The following is a 16,343-nucleotide window of genomic DNA, read 5'->3' on the forward strand; positions in this document are numbered from 1 at the left end:
AACTGAGAACACTGGAGTTCCTTTTCCTGCTCTAGAACAGACTTCCTATATGACCGTGGGCAAGTCACTTAGGGCCAGACCTTTAAAAGTCTTTAGGCGCCCAACTCCCATCTTTTCAATCTGGACCTATCTCTTTGTGCCTCCATTCTCCATCTGTAAAATGGGGATAATAGCACTTCCTACCTCACTGGGATGTTCTGAAGATCAATACAGTAACGACTGGGCGATCCTCGGATACTATGGTAATGATCGTGTAAGTAGGTCGATAGTAACAGAGCTTATTCCTGGGGTTCACAGTATTTCTCCAGTGCCTAAGAAATATCTTGCAGTGTTTAATGTGGAGGAATGCCACTGAAGTCCCACTCCAGAAAAATAAACTTGACCTCCCATGATTTGTTGGCTCTTTCTCATCAATACCTGGTGCCACCAAAGTAGTATTTAATACTGAAGGTATAGCATTGCCACGTATTGTGCCCTCCAGGAAGGTCAAAGCAACCACAGACGTTAACAGTACCACCAGTTCCAGCTGCATGTACCAAAATTTTTGCACCACTTTACCACCGATCAGTACCGTCTGTTCTGACTTACCAGCCTGTTCCCTTACGTTGGTGGCAAGGGGGTCTTTTGAAATGCAACGGTATGTTACAGAAAAATGCGTTGACTAGCACCCAACCACAGAAGAGCATGGAATCAATCCATATATCACACATTTCATATAGTTACACTCGGGTCCTAGCTAAGCCCTCAGTGTTTAAAGGACTCCTGTCAGCTAATTTAGTCCAAACGGTCAGTGTTCACAAAATAAAGTTTTATGGGATTTGGAACCAGAGGGCAAATAAAAGGAACCCAAATGCTGTAATTGTTTAATCATGATTTTTAAACCAATCGTACGACCGGGGCTGGGAGGGCTGCCTCATAATGTTTGAATGCTTGAGCTTGGCAATACTGTAGCTGCCAATGTGCCAGAAGGTCTCTGGCCAGTGGGAGTGGATCAGGAGTTAGAGTGAGTCCCAAATGCCCCTTTAGCACCAGGAGGGGAGGCAGTGTACATTGGGCCCCAGTTTAACAAAGCATTTAAGTACACGCTTAAGGCCATCTTCATGGAGCAATCCATTTACTTATTGTGCTTAGCTAAGTCTGTGGGACTTAAGTTGGTGCTTAAACTGAAACACCTGCTTAGGTACTTCCCTGACTTAAGGCTGCACTGTTGACTTGGACCCCAGACAGGAGGTCCCAGTACCTGGAGAAGCACGCATGAATCCTAGAGTGGCTCTGTGGTGTGACTGGAAGAAGGTAGACTTCCGGAAAGATGCAAGGTCTGCTGAAACTCAGTGTGGGTAGGAAGGAAGTCAGGGAGGTTACTGGGACAATGATGTACTTGCTGAGTTTAGGGGAAAACAGGAGAAAAGGGATAGATCATAAATTTATTTAGCTCCCATCCTTTGATTTAGAAACCTGAAAACAAGAATAGTGGCTATTATTTGGCCAACTCCTGCAGCCCTTGCTCAGGCCAAACTCCCACTGAAAGAAATCAGTGTTTTCCTGAGAGTAAATAAAACAAAAAGCTCCCAGATTTGGCCCAATATTATCAACTTAATATTAGAAATCCAATATACAGAACAAGAAAGCAACCAGTGCCTAACTTTTAGGTGCCTAGATGATCACAGGAACAACATTGCAATCCACAAAGCCAAGTTACATGTATAGGCTCCCTATGCACTGAATGGTGAGAGACAGGTGCCTAAGAATGCAATCCACAAAAGCTGATGGGAGATTCCAATGTGCTAAGACCCTTCCCTTTCTTAGCGCTAGGTGCCTAGCTCTTCTCTAGTGATCCTTAACTCCTTATAGCTGGAGTGGCTGCACTCCAGACCAAATGTTGTGATGCCTCCATTATAACTTTGAGCCCAGTGGTTAGACCACTAACATGGGCGAGCCAGGTTCAAGTACCTGCTGACAGTGAGAAAGGCTTTGAACCGGGGTCTCCTCTTCCTTGGGATGGTGCTCTGCCCACTGAGCCACAGGCTAGTCTTATGTAGTGCACCCTCAGTCTCTCCTGGTGAAGCTGTGCCACTGTGGATACATAAAGAGGGACAGGCCTAGAGAGAGAGAGAAAATGAGTGTGTAGTACAGTGGTTAGGGCACCCACGTAGGGGGCAGAAGACCCTGGGTCAAGTTCCCCTGCTCCCTTCACTCTCTCTTTATCCATCCAGCAGGAGAGATGCAGGGAACCTTATGTCAGGATCAGGGGCGGCTCTACCAATTTTGCCACCCCAAGCAGTCACCGCCAAATTGCTACCACCACAAGAGCGGCAGAGGGACACAGACTGCCACCCCATTCTGAATGCCGCCCCAAGCACCTGCTTGGAAAGCTGGTGCCTGGAGCCAGCCCAGGTCAGGATACCCCCTAGCTCAATGGTCATCACAGTCCCCTGAGAAGTAGGAGATCGCTGTTCAAACTTTTCCTCACCGCTCTGCTAAGGAAGGGTGGATTTAAACCTGGGTCTCCCATATTCCGGGTGATACTCTAACCACTGGGCTACAAGGCGGGTAGCAGCACCACTCCTGCCTCCTCCTCTGGCTGGATTTTGAATGGGGCCAGATTCAGTAGGTTTGCTCAGAGAGCATGTTAGGCAGCCAAACAACCTGCTTTGTGAATCACTCTGGGGCTTAGGCAGGAGATGCCTAGAGGGAGGCAGCAGGGCACATGCCCAGAGGCATAACCATAGGTGCCTAGGGAATTCAGGTGCCTACAGGTTCAGCAATAGCTTTTGAATTGTAGTGGGGGATTTAGGAACCTAAAAACAGGACTTAGGTGCCTAAATCTGGGTTTAGGCACCTAAGTAGCTCTGTGAATTCCAGTCCTAGTGTTTTTCAACTGAATGTAAGGGACTGTTGTCCCCTTACTAAAACTCAGTGGGGCTGTTTTGGTTGGCTAGCTCCCAGTACCAAAAGTAAGGGGAAGGGTCAATGGGAAATCAGGACCCTGAGACTGACAGTCCCCAGGACCAATGGGGGGAATCCAATGCCCAGGTCAGCCTGATTGACAGGGCAGGCAAGCTAATCAGGGAGTCAGAAGGCCAGGGGGTCCCATCCTCTGTGTGAGTTGGAATTGCCGGGGTCAGACAAAGTGGGGCTGAGCTAAGGAGAGAGCAGGGGCCCAAGCTGGGCTGGGGAGCAGAGCTGGGCCAGAGCCAGAGGGGCCAGAAAAGCAGCCCAGGAAGCAGGTCAGTGCTGGGAGCAGAGTCACAAAAGCAGCCTGCAGAGCAGACCTGTCCTGGGAGCAGAGCTGCAGCAACCAGAGTCAGAGGGGCCAGAGCAGCAGCAGCCGTGCTGAGGCAGAGTTGAGCTGGAGCTGGAGCAGTGAGCAGAGCAAGCAGGACTCTGGGCAGCAGGCCCAGTGCAGGGCTCTGCAGGCCAGACTTGGAGGGCAATTGTAACCTTGATGGGGCGGGGGCAATGCTGCGAAGAAGGGTCCTGCCCCCTAGAGCCTGAGGGCGTGTAGCCACCTCCAGAGCAAGTGTCTGACCCGCAGCATCCCTACAGCACAGCCAGGGCCTGAGATGTGTGAGGAACAGACTGAACTTCCCTGACATTCCAGAGATGCTGGTTGTGATGTTCCCGTGCCAGAGCGGGGTGATTTGTTTTCCTTTAACCTTTCCCATTTTTTCCTTCTTTTTTTAACTTGATTGCTGTTTCATAGAATATCAGAGTTGGAAGGGACCTCAGGAGGTCATCTAGTCCAACCCCCTGCTCAAAGCAGGACCAATCGCCAATTTTTGCCCCACATCCCTAAATGGCTCCCATAAGGATTGAACTCACAATCCTGGGTTTAGCGGGCCAATGCTCAAACCACCGAGCTATCCCCTGTTACACTGACCTTGCCAGTTGTTCTTATCCATCATAAAAAAGAGAAAGGGCAGAGGCCCATTTTAGTTTTCTTTGCAGGTCATCTTGAATAAGAGTTTAACTACAGTCATGTCAGAATTCTTTGCTGTGGTATCTGTATAATCATCCATCCTCTCAGTACATTAAGGTTTCTTCTTTAGATTGGTTATACCCATTCAAATTTTCCATAAGGCATGTCCCACGGTGTAAATCTCAGCAGAGAAGGAGAGGGAGGCAAACATTCCCATGGTAGGGAGTAACTTTTCAGGGCTTAGCCTTCACCTTGCTTTGTTTTCTAGACCTTTATCCACTGCTTTGCAGTACTAAACTTAGCCTTGTTCTTCCATCAGCCAGTTGCCTGAAAAGTGTTTTCTGGATTGTATCTTTTGCCAGTGAAAACCAGTTCGGTGTGAGAACATTTAGGTTCCTTCAGAGTTTGACAGTAAATGGAAAAAGATTAAGACCTTCTGAATACTTTTTCTCTCTGGAACTGACCTTCACTTTGTATGTGACCATTTAAAGGGCAGTAAGAAAGGATAGATTTTTTTTTTCTGTTCCAGAAAATTTGAGATACATAGTATATTACACACAGATATGGGCGTAGAGTATATAAAGAACCTCACACATGGCCAAATCCAAACATTTTCCCACTGTTTTCCTGCAGTCTCTATTCTGGCAACTTCCCATTAGCTTCAGAAAAAGTTTGACTTAGTAAAAACCTGAAGATTTTGCTCCTTATAAATATACTAAAATTAAAACTGATAGTATTGTGAGAATCAGTTAAAAGCCAACATTTGCGAAGCATTACCACATGCTGGCATGGGAGGAACAATTGTTATTTCCTGTTCAAAGTACTGGGAGAAACTGCTGTGTATAAATTGAGCTCTGTCACACTCAAGTTCTAATTCCATATGCATGAAAGTGAAATATGCTGGTTTTGAGTTAGGCAGCAATCTGCACAACATAGCTGAGGTTGTTTCAGCTGAAGATCAAAAAAGTGCCCATAAATATTCACAACAATAAAAAATGGGATTGGTTTTGCCTGTATTTGTGCCTCTTTTGTGGTCAGTTTCCATGGCTATGCTCTAACACAGGAGCTCACTGGTAGGAATGTTCATAGAAACAATGATTTTAAGTGTGTATTCACAGAAAGGAAATTCTGAACTAAAAATGTGAAGGTTCAAGCCAGAAACCTGATTATTTGCTTGCAAATTCTTTGGAGCAGGGACTGTGTCTTGGGCAGTATCAAGAACAATGGGGCCCTGATTCTGATTGGTGCTACAGCCGTATAAATATTAACAAGGTATCCGACCGTGGAACAGAAACAATACTAAGTGATCTAACCAATACAGCTCCAACGAACTACAGATAAATAATCTGAACACCATTAATTATATGTAGAAATTATTTAGTAAATAATTTTAAATAATGAACACATTTGAAAAGGTGGTAAACTCCTCTCAGACTATTTACAAACAGAAAAATGCTAAATTAATCGAATAAATTATTAGTTTTGAATTTTTCATTCAGTCCTAGGGGTTAGATGCTAGACTTGAGTGTGTAACAGGAAATGTATTTTAGTATAGAATTTGGAGAGTGTGGTTAACTCCGTAGGCCACAAGATGTCACTGACGTTTCAGACGAGCATAGCTGAAACTCCATTATGAAATGTGAAGACTTTGCTTCATTAAAATCAATGACAAAACTCCCACGGACTTCAGAGGGGTCAGGATAATCACCAAGACTGATTCTGAATTTAATCTGTGCCCTTGGATTGGAGTATTGCAGTGATCGGGATTAGACATGGGTGCCCATGTAAAGGTTCGGTTAAATTCAGAAAAGCAACAAAAATTTCTCTCTGAAGCTCATCCTAACATTCTTGAGTTGGAAAATTGACTAGAGTGTTTTCTCATTAGATTTCCTGGGCTGCTTGGTTTTGTCTGGGTCACAAAAGCTGCTGTCATTGCATTATTAATATTCTCTCCTCCTGTCCTGGATGTCAATTTAAAGGGAAGGGCAGTCTGGGGTGAAGAAAAAAAAATGCTACTGAAACTTGTTTCAATGTCAATAGATGAAGCTAGGAGCATTGCATCTTATAGTGTTTTCCCATGTGTCGCATGTGTATTTATGAGCGTAGTGAAACTGATGATTGACTATCTTAGTCTCATGTTACCATGGTACAACGCGTACTGCTTTCACTATAACAGCACTATCCAGTATTTTGACAGAAGATCTCCAAGAAAAACCCAGGATGCCAGAAGAAACTGTATTCATGATTCAGTACGAGACACACTTTTCTCTGAGGCAGTATAAATTATGGGCTAGACCCACCCCCCATTGGTATAAATCAGTATAGTTCCATGGACTTCATTGAAACTAAGCCAGTGTACCCTCGCTAATAAGGTTCTGGCCTTTAATTTCCAAGTGCCATGTTAGGCAGAAGTCCTGTGGTATCAAAAGTGCTTTCAGCTCAAGATAAAACTGAAGGAATTAAAGGTTCCAAAATATTGTTGGTGAGGCATATTCACCCGCATATCAGGGATAATTTATGCTGCCTTCTTACATATAGCCTGCAACGTCAATAGGAGAGAACATTCTTCATTTCCTACCCCAAAGTGCTGTGTTTTATTGCTGTGTACTACTAAAACAGCTGTCATGCCTTGACAGCCCTTCAGTGAAAGTGCCATTTGGGCAGCAGAGATCGAGAGAGAGACTTGTTATTGACAAAAAGAAAAGGAGTACTTGTGGCACCTTAGAGACTAACCAATTTATTAGAGCATGAGCTTTCATGAGCTACAGCTCACTTCATCAGATGCATATCGTGGAAACTGCAGCAGACTTTATATATACACAGAGAATATGAAACAATACCTCCTCCCACCCCACTGTCCACAGTTTCCACGATATGCATCTGATGAAGTGAGCTGTAGCTCACGAAAGCTTATGCTCTAATAAATTGGTTAGTCTCTAAGGTGCCACAAGTACTCCTTTTCTTTTTGCGAATACAGACTAACACGGCTGTTACTCTGAAACTTGTTATTGACAGTGAGTGGTGAATGCAATACTTGCTTTATATAGCTATAAAGTGCACTAGGATCCTTCAGGATGAAAAGTGCTCTGCAGCTGAACAATGTTATATTATCGACCGACACAATGGGTCAGATCCTGCTGTGTGGAGGTGTGGTGCTAGTCCCTGGCATAAAGCTGTCTTAAACCCTGCCCATTCAACCTTTAGCGGCTCCTCACATCCTGCAAAAGAAGATCTTGGGTCCTTTTATGATGCCCTCTTCCCAGCTGTCGGTATTGGAGGTCATGGCTAGGGAAAGGAGGGCATAGCTGGCATGTCCTTCCCTCCTGGTGATTCTTGGCTGCCAAAATAGCCTCTTGGGACCACTGGAGATGAACATGGAATCATAGAATCATAGAATATCAGGGTTGGAAGGGACCCCTGAAGGTCATCTAGTCCAACCCCCTGCTCGAAGCAGGACCAATTCCCAGTTAAATCATCCCAGCCAGGGCTTTGTCAAGCCTGACCTTAAAAACCTCTAAGGAAGGAGATTCTACCACCGCCCTAGGTAACGCATTCCAGTGTTTCACCACCCTCCTAGTGAAAAAGTTTTTCCTAATATCCAACCTAAACCTCCCCCACTGCAACTTGAGACCATTACTCCTCGTTCTGTCATCTGCTACCATTGAGAACAGTCTAGAGCCATCCTCTTTGGAACCCCCTTTCAGGTAGTTGAAAGCAGCTATCAAATCCCCCCTCATTCTTCTCTTCCGCAGGCTAAACAATCCCAGCTCCCTCAGCCTCTCCTCATAAGTCATGTGTTCTAGACCCCTAATCATTTTTGTTGTAATCATAGATTACAGCTGATCTGACAATGCTCTAATTTGCACTGGAACAAGGCCAGGAGCAGGCAGTACTTACAGCTATATTTCAGCCATATGTAGGTATACACCCCTTCAACAAAATACTACAATTATCAATAATGAGGGAAGGGTCTGCACCTTTAAAGCCTCTAATTATGCAGCCCCCATCTCTCCCCTATAAACAGAGGTGGGCGAGGCCTGAAAGGTTTGAGTTCATGTGGGCTAGATGAAAGAGATTGTGCTCAGAGAGACTGACATCAGACCAATCCGTTCTGATTGACGTTCCTGAACCTTCATGAAACCTCCCCCTTCCAATAGGGCACTTTGCACAGCCCCTTTCCCCCTGCCCAATTTCCCCATCTCCTTATTTAGCTTATTTAGCCTAGACCTAGTACAAGGTCTATGGACAAAGCACTTTTTTGCTGGTATAAACTGTCAGCACAAGAAGGATTTGCCAGTGTAGCCATATTGACCAATCCTTTCCAGTGTAGACCAGGCCTAATGCTTCCCCCAGCCCATGCACAATCCACTCAAGGGGTCTTATGGGATGGCAGGAATCTGCTGCCTCCTTCTCACCTGCACAGAATAGGAAAACAAGAGAGGGGAAATACTCTGCTACTGCTAGCTCTGCTTCTGACCTGGCTACTGATACGGTCCCATAATTCCTAGCCAGCTAACAAGGGAAACCACAACCACCAGGCTTTCCTCTCTGCTCCTCCCCACACTCTCCCATATACACATTCTCCCCAGGGTCCCTTAGCAATCATGAGCTAAGGATTACAGGTTCTCTCTTCCTTGGTTTATAGTTGGTAGCTCTACTTGCACACCCTGCCCTGAAAATCACTGGATCAGAGGAGCTTCTCAAATCAGCGCAAGAGCTGCTCCTGCAGGCTCCAAAATCACATGACCCACAATCAGTCAGTGAGCATAAGAAATACTGCTGTAGAAATCTTGTGAAGGGCTGGTCTATGTGAGTAAATACTGCTGCTTCCCCAAGAAACCCACCTATAGACAGGGCAACAGCCCTTCCCAGGTAACCCTGTAAACTGTTGGTGATTGGCTGTCGTCTGCCCTCTGAAGAAACTGGGGGGAGAGGAAATCAAAATATCAGCTCCCACCATACCCAGAAGCCATCTGGGTTATGTTCCAGACCCAGACCCAGACCCAGACCCTGAAGAGAGATGAGGTTAGGGCACCTGAAAGGAAGGCAAAAGTAAAAAGGTGCTACGTTCAAACCCATTAGAAGTCACAGGTCACACTAGAAATCAACCCTGCCCTGATTTCAGGTGAGCTCACTTCTCTAGGTGACGTATAATACTAGTGGGGATGAATGTAATTTCCCACTGGCATTTGTCATTTATTTTTAATTCTTAATAGCTTTTGTATCTTTGCATGCTTTGAAAAGATGGAAAATAATACCGTAGTTCAAGTGAGTTTGAAGTCATTCTGTTGTGTAGAGTGTTTTCCTGCCAATGTGCTGGTTACCTAGGAAACTGCTGTAGGGCGGACTTTGGATAGATATGTTGTCAGTAACTAATGTGAATTGAAAGTAGATTTTCAAGTGGTGGAAAGGGAATAAAATGTATTGAACAAGTAAATGCTTGAAATATGAGGATTGTGGGCCAGATTTTCTGATTCGTCAGGGTTTAAATCTATCTAATTTGCATGTGCAAATGTTAGCGTTATTTATGCAATCTGGTAGCTGAAATGACCAAAAAATGCATTTCTGTGAACGGGTAAATGAACTGCAAGTGAAATTGTGTGCACAAAGTGGGCATGCATCTGCCCTAGATGTGCAAGAGGAAAAGAACTGCACTGATGTTTTAAACAACATGTCCGTTGTATTCACATATAGTGTGGAGACATTAAAAAACATGGCTGCCGGTTGTGTAGACTTGAGCTGCAACATTGGGTGTCCAGAAAAAAATACATTATTTTAAAAAATGTTATGAAGCATTTGATGATCTCAGGACCTGTCCATGAAAGTTTGTGGAGTCATTTATGTAAGGAAACATTATTGTTCATTGAATTTTTTCAGGGAATTGTCCAAGTTTTCTAGTAGGCACTTGTAATATGTTAAAAGACGTGAGACAGCAAATGGATGATTCTGAGGGAGTTTGACCAGGGGTTTTAGCTTCATAGCTATACTTTCAGTCAACAATCCATTCAAATATCTATCTATCTAAGGCAGCGGTTCTCAAACTTATTCGATTGGGCCCTAGTTCTTTGTATCTGTAGTCAGTTATGCCCCACCCATTCCACAAACATATATACTGCCGCAAGCTCTGAAGGCACCAGAGCAGCAGTTGCTGGCTAGGTGCCTGGCTTTGAAGGCAACACTGTGCCAGCAGTCACATAAAGTAAGGGTGGCAATTTGAGAAGTGATATTTGTCATCATTTTTCACAGCAGACTTAGCACCCCATTGCTACCTTTACTTCTGTGCTGCTGCTGCTGCCCTGGGTCTGACAGCCAGAGCCTCACTGCCTCCAGGTGAGGGATTGCAGGGAAAAGGAGAGCCTGAGCCAGGCTGCCTCCCCAGGAGGGACTGACGGGGGGGAAAGGAGAGCCGCAAACCTAGGCTGCCTCCTGGTGAGGGATAGTTCGAGATCCACTGATCTAAGGTGCTTATATGGCCCCTGTCGCCATTGTAGCTAAGTGCCTCACAAACTTATTAATATATTTATCTTCACAACTCCCCTGTGAGGTAGGGAAGCACCATTAGCCCCCCATCGCAGGGGGGAGCTGCTCTATAGCACCCACTGCTAAGCCTTACATGCCTCTGAAGGCACTTCCAGGCTTAATCTAAAATTGTTGGTCTTTTGCTTGGCATAGGGTGGTTCATGCTGTAAGCTCAGGGTGATACTCTTAAGTCTGTATAGTTAATTTAAAAAAAAGACCTCAGCATTTGGCTGTCTTCACCTTTAAATAAACAAAACCTCAAAGGCAAGGGCTTAGTTGCAGCACTTGAGGGCAAGTCCCTGACCTGGTCTGGGGTTCTGAGATAGCACTGCAGACCTCTTCGGCCTCAGTCTAACCCATCCTCCCCTGAGAAGAAGCAGGCAAACCTTCTTAACTGGCCTGCTAGCTCCAGATTGGTTAGCATCTTCTCCTGGCCCTTCCAGGCTTTTGGAGGACAAAATCTTGTTGGTAGCCCAGCCTGAGCAAGGAGGTGTCAGGGCACCAATGCCTCCAGCAGGGGCAGAAAAGGCCTGACAGATCACATCATACCCCTTTTTACGGAGAGAAAATGGAGGTACAGATTCTATAGTTTGAGTGGTGAGTGGCTGGAAAGGAGCTAATGAATGAGTGTTTCACTTGTCTAGCGTTGCCTGACATGGATGTAAGTGGCACAGAAACATTTTTTGTGGGTTTCATTTCTGTGCCTGTAGTCACAGATCTCCCAACACTCCGATGTCTTGGAAGATATGCGATGCCTGCAGTTAGTTTTGCATCCTGTCTGAAAGTGCACTGAACCACAACTTCCTGGAATTTCAGTTGCATAATACACTTAAATGAGCAAATGCAAACTTTTATTAGCTCAATCTTGTTATGGCAGGTGTTACCAGGCGAAGTTGTCACACTGTCTTATTTCTTTTTCCCAAGTATGTGAGCAAGTTTTGACTTTTGGAAAGACATGCCTTCTTGTCTGGCTTGGGTTATGTAAGTGTAATGGGTCAGGAGGTAATATTATGCATAACTAATTATTCTGCACCTCAGCTTACTTCTCTGTGGAAGTTCAAGCCAGAGCTCAGTCTTTTCAGGGCTTTAATTAAATTTAAAAAAAAAATTCCACAGAGTTAAACCGCTTAGCATGACATACATTTTCTTTAGAAATAACATATCTGCATATAAACGTCTGCAGCCAGCGTTTGGAACACTCATGAAAACTTTTCTTGAACAACTTTTATGTGGTAACGCTCTTGGTGTTGTCCCGCCTAGGCTTGCCCACTTTGATGCCGTTACATAAGTATGCCTAGGCGCACACGCGCACACACAGCCATGCTCCTTGTGATGCTTCTCGGGGCACCCAGGGCTGTGACCCACTTTGGTGCCCCCTGTCTCCAGCACAAGGGCGTCTTGCCTCTGCCAGCTGGGTGTCAGCTCCCTAACACTACCAGCCTGTCAACCGCTCTAGCGCTCCCTTCTGGGCTATACCACTCTTGCTTTTGCCATGCTGGTTGACAATAGATACAGCCCAGCCCCCAAGTCCTTTACAAAACATCCCCCCGGTGGTATCCAACTCCTGATCACTGGATACCCCCCGAAATCCCAGCCCCTCCATTCTCAAAGGAACAGTGTACCCCACTCTACCTGCTTCGCCTTCGCCCCGTGTCACACGCACAACACTGGAGTTCAATTCCAGTTAAACAAAAGGACATTTATTTAAGACAGAAAAGAGAGTCAAATAGAAACAAATGTGCGATGGAAAAAAATGGTTCCACTACAGAACAAAATCATAAAATGTAAACTACGGCCTACACTTAACAGTTACCTTTCCTACAGTGCTTAATTTTTAATGAAAGAGGGGCCGGGGCTCAAGCAATTGTTTTACATTCATAACTGATGAAGCAAGTCCAGAGATGCAGGGGTTATGAACTGCCAAGCCTACAGGTGCTTAAACACCTGTTTAAACACTACTTTCCTAGCTACTAAATTAGATGCTCTCACCACAGTTCAGTCTTTTGCAGTGCTGGCTAGCCCCAAGGAGCTAGGCCCAGTCTTTCATGAAGGACCCCCGCTCACCAATGTATCTCCTCAATGAGTGGACCTAGAGTGTCTTTCTCCTCCCTGTGATAGATTGAATCAGTCTTTTGTCTTTAGTCATAGACAGAGCGATCGTCTCACTGTCATACTGTTCCTTTTCATTTCCAGCTAGTTCTGATGTTTATAGTTTTTCCATTAACTTTTCTGGCTTGTTGCAATGGTGGACAATTGAGCAATATGCTGCATAATCGACAATCCAGGAAGGGGTGACAGCCCCCATTCATTTGAATGGGCCATCACCAAGACCTCTGAGTCCCCAATGACTCACTTTCACTCCAAGACCATAAGGGCACAGTTTTCAATATAGTTACATTGTTCCTTATATATTATCCATATATACATCTCACAGTGATTATGAGTTTTGAATTAGTTATGAGCTTTCAGTAGAGATCTCACATGCTACCCTTTGTGGATAAATACCTTGAAAGTAGTGTATTAGGTGTAGCAAGTTTGTCATGTCTCAGGCAGGACTTGCTTTTAAATTGTGAACCCCTTGCCAGTTGGCACCCATGGGCCACCATGTCACACTCCCTTCTGATCTTTTCATGGAGAGGAATTCTCAGTCTCTGCAGGATGGCATCAGAAGTGCATGTGTGTCACCTGGATTCCTCAGAGTGAGAGAAGAATGACAGCCCCACAGTTCCCCTCCAAACTTCACAAAATTTCCTCAGCAAAGCAGTCTGAAGATCCTCAAAGCCAGCAGCAATTCCAGTCCCATCATCAATCCTTGGCCATCTCCTCAGCTGTCAGGAGACAGGGTGTCTGTAGTCTGGATCCAGTGGCACAAGCAGCTGAGACGCAGCTCTCACAGCAGATACATCTTAGCCCTGCATTGTTCAGCTGCTAAATCCATGGGTTTGTTTCTAACACTCCCTATTTATAACCATCTCCCTACGGAGCTCCAATTGGCTCAGCTCTCAGATGGTGCATGTGTGGAACCTGTTCCGCTGCCCTGTTTGCCCTTAATGGAAACTCTCTGCATAGTTCGGAGACAGCTGCTGAGCAGGTCCAAAAACTACCACTCGCCCCACTTCTCTAGATGCCTCTTGGCCATGCTAACTAAGTGTCCTATGCTGCTCTCCGCCAGTGTGTAGAAACGCATGGGATTCAATAAAAATCCAAGTCTCTTCCCCACTGCTTCTCTCCCAAAATCTTAATAATGTATGTAATAATAATTATTGTTATTGTTTATTATTATAATAAATTTCAGCAGTGCAAGCATGTGAGTTACACAAACTTTTTCGCATAGAGGCAGCTTGGGGAGAGAAGGAGCTGTGTGAGCAGCGGGAATGTTTGCACTTTGCCTTGGCCTCTGATTAGAGTCAAATCTTGAGCTAAATTTGTTCTCTGGGAATAGGGCATTGATGTTAGGCTTTAATTCCTAGTTGAAGGGATTGCCCTGCTTGCTGTTGGACTATCTCATTTCAGGACTGGCATATGTGTGTCAATATACTTACAGTATATGCAGACTGTGCATCACTGATTTCTCCTCCACTGGGAGGCCATCCTGAAAGACCCCAGACATCTGCTACCACTCAGCATAGGTGTGACATTGGTGTCTAAAGAATCAGAAAAATATTTTGAATATCTCTCCCATTGTTTGTTTCTAAACAGCTACTTATGGCCATGATACATTCAATACGTGTTTTCACTTTTTAACAGCATTTAAATCAGAGAAGGGCCTGAGCCAAAATTCTGGAAGATGGCTGAACTTTGAAATAGTTCCAAACTTCACAGCTGGCCCCTCTCTCCATAAACTGAGCTGAACGAGCTCCCTGGATCTGAAACCACCACCATCACCACCTTGAAAACTTTCAGATCTGGATCCAGACTTTTCACTTGGGGACCATCTGTAATCTGTACAGGATGTGCAATGATTGGGAGTCTATATGTTTAGTAAGGAACTACTTCAATATTTTCAATGTACATGCTTCACACATGTTGCAAGAAACAACTCATCCTGCTTTTGTAATCCCCAGCGCAGTAAGCACTAATATATTATACAACTGTAGATGATGGTAAATATATAAACAAATAGTCGCAATTTTCAGTGTGTGTTTAAAGCTTCATTTATCAGTAGTACAAATTCTGAGAAAGGAGCTTGGGGACCATTGCTGCTGTGATTAGATACTTGTACTGAGACTTGTGCTGTAGCCCGAGCCTTGCAAAATATATGGTTACTAAACATTCCTCCTACTGTGTACCATCATGTTTACCTGGATTATGTGAGTCATGCACTTTGGAGAAGGAGATTAACGTAATTTGGACTATAGGGACCTCTCTAATTTGTCAGTGGATGAGAAAACCAGAATGTAGAGTGAGTCTTTTCTCATGGAATTCAAGCCTACTTCTAATTTGATTGCATACATACGAACACATTCATATTGACCCAGAAACAAGGGATTGTAATAAAACGTCAATCAACCACACAGTTATGTTCAAGTTGCTTCCAGAAACAAAAATATCCATTCTGTAAGTCACTCTGCCCCGAGTCCTTAAATTCAACAAATGGTCTAATTAATCATTTGTGTGAATGGAGAAAGATTTGAGTTAATATAAAAGTAGCCAGCTTGAGATGTCAAACATAAATTTACACATAGACACAGATTGGGTTTCAGCAACAAACGTGTCCCATAGTTCTCTTACATGTCCATTATCTTTGGAATTCACACAAGGAATATGGTTTGTGTGAGGTGTGTGTGTATATTTACATAATTTATGTAAATAAGGCTGGCCTTAAATATACATACATACACACACACACACACACACACACACAAATAATCTCACAGGGAGATGCACACATGCAGACACATTGTATATGGATGTAAATCCCAGAGCTTAGGTCTGGTGTACACTAAAAAGTCAGGTAAACCAAACTACATCACTCAGGGTTCTGAAAAATCCACAACCCTGAGCGATGTAGTTAAGCCAACCTGGTGTAGATACAGCTAGGTCAATGGAAGAATCATCCATTAACTCTAGCTACCTCCTCTCAGGAAGGTACATTGCCTATGCCAATGGGAGAACCCCTCTCGTCTGCATAGGCAGTATCTACACTGAAGAGATACAGCTGCGCAGCTGTGCCATTGTAGCATTTCAAATGTAGACAAGCTCTTAGAGGGGTGGAATGCTCTGCTCCCTCTATAGGGACAAGGGGAAAAGCCAGCTCTGGCCATCCTCATTTACATAAATTATTATGTTGCATGCCCATAGTTCCACATCCTGTGTTTTGTTGTTTTAATTGGAATTTGTCTCTGTTCTGATTGTATAAATGATAACAGATTGTGACTGAAACTGTACATGTGAAAGGACATAGAAATGGTGTAAGATATGGTCTGGAGTATACAGGCAGTAGACTATGGCTGGGGAGGAGGGGAAGGGCGGGACTTTGGGCAGAAGGGGAGGGGCCGGGGGCTAGGCTCCCCCAACAGGCATTTCATGTGCCGGCCATAATGCTGATGTTGCAGAACTGGACCAAGGAGCTGTGCATCACAGTGGGACTTGGCAGTGCAGACTTTACTGGAGTGGAGCAGCCAGGCAGAGAAGAACTTGACTACCACTGAATCTATCTGACCCCATAAGTGAGATCTTTAAATGGGTGAACTAAGAGTTCCAGAGTGTAACAAGCCAGATAATTAATCATTGGAACTTCGGTGCTGATCATCCTGCTGACATACGGATTGCGTTTTGTTACTTTTATTGCACGTAAATATAGATATATGGTTGTCATGTTTTTATTCTTCCCTTCCCCCCCCCCAAAAAAAGAAAAGAAATTATTTGTGTTCCATATACCCAAGGATTGCTGAGTTCTGCGAGT

Source organism: Lepidochelys kempii, chromosome 3, assembly GCF_965140285.1.
Source record: "Lepidochelys kempii isolate rLepKem1 chromosome 3, rLepKem1.hap1, whole genome shotgun sequence".
NCBI lineage: Eukaryota > Metazoa > Chordata > Testudines > Cheloniidae > Lepidochelys > Lepidochelys kempii.